Here is a 5,077-nt window from a genome sequence, read left to right as displayed (position 1 = left end):
ATCTTCCTTCAGCTCTATGATTACCTTGTTTGTGTGTTCTTTAAATTCACTGAATTCTTTTATTATGTTTATAATTGTTCTTTTGAGTTCAATGTCCTGCATTATCTTTAGGGGCTCCTCATTGTACTCCTCTAGAGTACTATTGGTATTTGGTGGGGGTATGTTATTTTGGTTTTTCATTTTATTATTTTGTCTCTGTGAATTTGACATATGAATGTCTTTTGTAGTTTCTGATTCTTGTGTGAGACTCAGGCCTTCAAGTTTAGGTCTGCTTCTTTTTGTGAACTTTATGTGTTTTTGTGGTTTACTTTTGGGCATGAAAAGCTGGTTCATCTAAGCTTCCAGTTCTCTCTTTTGATTTTATATTGGAGTGGTGGGATTGCTTTTGTCTTCATGAGTTCCCACAGAGCCCCAATTCAGGTGAGGGTCAGATGGTTTCAGGCTTTCTCCTAAGGTCTGCATCCCTCCAGGAACAATTCTGGCCTCAGGAATTTTAGGGGTTGGATTGACCTGGGAGCTTGTCTCAGGAAAGATGCTGGTCTAGGGCAGCTGGTGGCCTTGCCACCAAGAGATGCAAAGGCAGATGGGGTGAGAAGAGGCCCCAAGGCCTCCTGGGGACTGCACTGAGGAGATGGGTTGGTCTGTATGCAAAGGATCAGGAAGAGGAAAGGTCAGCCCCAGCATCCCAAAAAGAGACTGGTGGGTGGTATAGGCCCAGGGAAGCAGAGGGAGTTGAGGATGGGGCCAGGCCCAGAAGTAGTGCACCTGGGGCCCAGAGAAGGCACTCGGTTGGTTTGGATGAAAAGGATCAGGGAGCAGTATTGGTTTCCCAGGTGTCTGGGACCCCAAGACAAGGAGTGGGGCAGGGCCCAAACTTGGAGGAGAGTATGGCAGCAGAGATTGGAAGGTGAATGAAGCTGGGGGATCAAGGCTTGGATGACGCAAGGGACTTACCCTGGAGAGAGGCCTGTGGGTAGGAGGGAGGCTGGTGGAGGGTCCTTCAGGCCCAGGGAAGCAGAGGGAGGGGAGGGTGGGGCCAGGCCCAGAGGCAGAGTTCCTGGGGCCAGAGAAGGCAATACCTTGATCTGGATGAAAGGATCAGGGAGCAGCATTGGTTCCCCAGGTGTCTGAGGCCCTAAGACAAGGAATGGGGCATGGCCCAAACTCGGAGGAGAGAACAGAGGTGGAGATGGGAGGGTGAATGAGGCTGGGAGAGTCAAGACTTGGAGGGCACAATGTACTTACCCTTGAGAGAGGCCTGCAGGTAGGAGAGAACTAATCTCATATTCTTACCTGGTGAAAATAATCTTGTGTTTTGTGACCCCTTACTGATTATCTCAGATTATTAGGCATAAAGAACAGGAAAAAGCAAAGGAGTTACTTACTATTTATACTTTAATAATATGTGTATATGTGTGTGCAAATTTGTGTGTGTGCTTGTGTGTGCATGAACATGTGTGCATATGTGAAGAGAAAAGGACAACCTTGGTCCTCATCCTCAGGATCACTGCCCACCTCCTTTGAGGAAGGGTTTCTCACTGTCCTGGAGTTTTCCAATTAGGCTAGAATCGTTCACCAGATAGCTCCAGCTATTACCTGACTGCTTACCCACATCACCGTGAAGCCCAGATTGTAAGAACCTATTGGCGCACTTGTTCAGAAGCTGGTTGTTCTCTTAAATTACTATTCTCTAAGTTTTACTTGACCATCTATTATATTTCTTGACTGAATTCTGTTCTTTAAGCAGAATTAAAAGCCCAAGTGTAAACTTTCCTTCCTTCCTTTCAATGTATTCCATTGATAATTTGGAGATGAGCAATAGTTTTTTTATATGCTTTTAATGCTCTGTTTAAGGCATGTTGGAAATCTGTTTTAACAACTTTAGGAATTTCCCAGATAAAGAAACATATAATGTATTGAGTTACACTTGTTATGGAAACAAAAACAAAAGCAAAAGAAAGAACAAAGTGTAATTTGGTTTGATGTCTTGAAAATGCCCTCCAGATAAACTCCTGTTTGAGTGAATGAATTAGGCTAAGAATTATAAATGCTTACACTTGAACACAAAGGAAAACCTGCTGCATTTCAGCCCTTGGTGAATATGTGAAATTTATATATTGATTTAATCTCAGAGCATAGGGATCTCTTTTGTCGTGATTATGCAATCACCTGGAAAGTACTCATGGTAACATTAGGATCTTATTCTTGTCAAAATTGAGCCCTGCCTTGATTAATGCTGTTATAATGATGCAAAGACTAGGAAGCTGTAGAGGGAAAATTCTGAAACAATCATGTTCAGAAATACTGTCTTTCCCTACTAAAACCAGATGACCTAGCAATGAACGATTTTTCACAGACATGCCTTCTGTGGTCAGACTTGATAAGAGAAGCACCTGACCTTACAAAGCATGTCTTCAGGACATTCGGATAGCCTTTGTTCTTTAAGTTTACAAAATCATCTTTTCTTACTTCCATAGAAGATACAATGACCTCAGCTTTCTTTAACGCATGGCTTTGGCATCTACCACAAGAAAGCTTTGAAACTGGAGTGTTTCTTTGGCTGAAAAGACAGTTATTGGCTTTTTTTTTTTTAAATCTTGCATAGAGGTAAATCTATAAATTCCTAAGTCTTAATAGAATCTTGCATTAAAAGATATGGAAAATTCTTTGTGGGTTATTTGCTTCCAAATAAAAGAGCTATTTGGGCTAGCATAAAAATTTCTTGAAGATTTTTTAAGATTAAATTTATATAATTTATGAATAAGAGCTTGAGTGACAAGCTCTGCTCTGTCAAACTATACCTGAAATATTGGTGTGTCCTGGAAGGCATTTAGACAATGTGTTCATTTGCAGTATGTGGGACCTTGAAGTAAACAATTTGAATACCAGTTCTACAACTTATTAGCTCTGTGACTTTGGACAAGTCATTAAACTGCTTGTATATCTTAGTTTTCACAGTAATTAAATGAGGAAGATAATAGAGCTACTCAGAAAAAAAAAGTTGTTTGTGCTTTATCTTATTTGGTACATGCACTTATTCCAGAAATGTGCCAGACACAGGTTAGTAGACAGCACTCATTGATTATGGACTATTTGTTTCCTATAGTCTATGAAGAGGCAAAGATTTTGGAAACTTTTCAGTGAAAACCAAAGTTTCAGAAAATTTGAAGCATACTTTATTGTTATTATTATTATGTGTATTTGTGATGTACCTGAGTGCTGGTGTAGGCCAAAGACTGTGTGTGGAGATCAGAAAGCACCTAGCAGCAGTTAGCGCTCTCCTTCCACTGTGGTCTCTGTTGCTAGAACTGGGGTTGTCAGGCTTGTGTGGCAAGTGATTTCACCTGTTGAGCCATCTTGTCCACCCAAGTTTCACAAACTTTTAACTAAAAAGTATTTTTATTTTAATCATGCGTATAATCTCATGAAAAATATTATAAAAAGTAAAGAAGATGACAAATGATTATTTTCATTCCGCTTTTTAACCCACTAGTAGTAGTCCAATGAGATTTTCTCCAGGCTAATTTTATTCAAGTACACACAATTGCACTACACAAATACATTTAAATATTAGATCATTGATTTTACATTATTTTTGAAATTGTTTTTAAAATAACTCAAAATAGCATCTCTATTTCAGCTTGTATGTACTAATCTGCCTTTTGTTTTTGTAAAGATTAATTTTTAGTTATGTGTATGTGTGTGTCTGTGTGTTGGTATGTTCACATATAGGTGCCCATGGAAGCCAAGTGAGGGCATTAGAGTCACAGGAGCTAGAGTTACAGACAATAGTGAGCCCTCCAATGTGAGTGATAGGAGCTGAACTGTCCTCTGCAAGAGCAGTATGGGCTCTTAACCACTGAGCATCTCTCAAGGCCCATGCATTTTACTATGAATTGGGAGATAAATTCTATCTCAAAGTGTCATCAAGCTTTTCATAAATGTTTGCTATTTTGAGTAGTGTAGCAGTAACATTCTTGCAATACATCAAATATTAAAACTGACCCTTTAGGGACAGATCAAAATTGGATAGTCATCATTTCTTAGCCTTTTGGGTAAGATCAAATATAATATTGTAATATTTGGTTTTATCAGTTTAATATTTGATATGCCCTCTATCTGAGGAGAATACATTATATTAATTTTTAGAGATAGGAGATAGACTAGAAACTTGCTTTGTCAACTGTGTGCTTTGACTTTCAGAAAGAGTTGCATTTTAGAAACAAAATAGCAGCAACAAAATAACAAAAAAGTAAAAGCTGCACATTTAGATAACATATTGTTAAGAAAGAAGTCATATGAGTCAGCTCTTGTAAATCTAGATCATTTACAACAGTTCTGGAGTTTGAGCTTTTCCAAATAAATGAATAAATAAATATTCAACTGAGAAATAAAATTGAGAGTCTATATTTTTATTTTTAAAATATTTTTTCTTTCTTTTTCTTTTTCTTTCTTTCTTTCTTTCTCTCTTTCTTTCTTCTTTCTTTCTTTTTATTTTGGTCTTTTTGAGACAGGGTTTCCCTGTAGCCCCAGCTGGCCTGAAACTTGCTATGTAGACCAGGCTGGCCTTGAACTCAGAGATCCACCAGCTTCTGCCTCCCAAGTGCTGGAATGAAAAGCATGTGCCACCACGCCCGGCTATTATTTTTATTTTATGTGTGTGAGTGTATTGCCTGCGTGTGTGTAAGTGTACTGTGCCATGCAATGCTCATAAAGGTCAGAAGAAGAACAGTCTGTAACTCCAGTTCCGGGGGATCTGACGATCTCTCCTGACCTGTGAGGACTCTTCACAACACTAGTGGAATTATATACAAGAAGGAAGGACAGTCATATACATAAAATAAAAATAAAATTAATAAAAAGGTTTTAAAATAAATGAATGAATTTAACAGAAACAATGAGAGTTGTAGAGGCCCCTACAAAATACATTGGCAACCTTAATCTCTGGAAATGAAGCTGCCTAATGGGGCAGATAGCTGCTAAGGCCATGCCAGTACTAAGACTTCTTTGCTTGAGTTAGATTTGGAGTGGGGATCAGCATTTCATAGATACCATGTCCTTTTATCCTCTACTCATT

General features: G+C 38.9%; 1 non-coding gene across 1 annotated transcript; it reads left to right on the top strand.

Annotated features, from left to right (window-relative positions):
- Positions 1-4,035: 4,035 nt before the first annotated feature.
- LOC115071251 lies at positions 4,036-4,217 on the top strand. Its single transcript, XR_003850346.1, has one exon. It is a non-coding gene; the product is annotated as a U2 spliceosomal RNA (small nuclear RNA).
- Positions 4,218-5,077: the final 860 nt, after the last annotated feature.

Source organism: Nannospalax galili, unplaced genomic scaffold (genome assembly GCF_000622305.1).
Source record: "Nannospalax galili isolate Female #2095 unplaced genomic scaffold, S.galili_v1.0 scaffold17, whole genome shotgun sequence".
Lineage (NCBI taxonomy): Eukaryota > Metazoa > Chordata > Mammalia > Rodentia > Spalacidae > Nannospalax > Nannospalax galili.
Note: the sequence above shows the minus strand (reverse complement) of the source record. Positions and strands in the feature narration are given on the sequence as shown.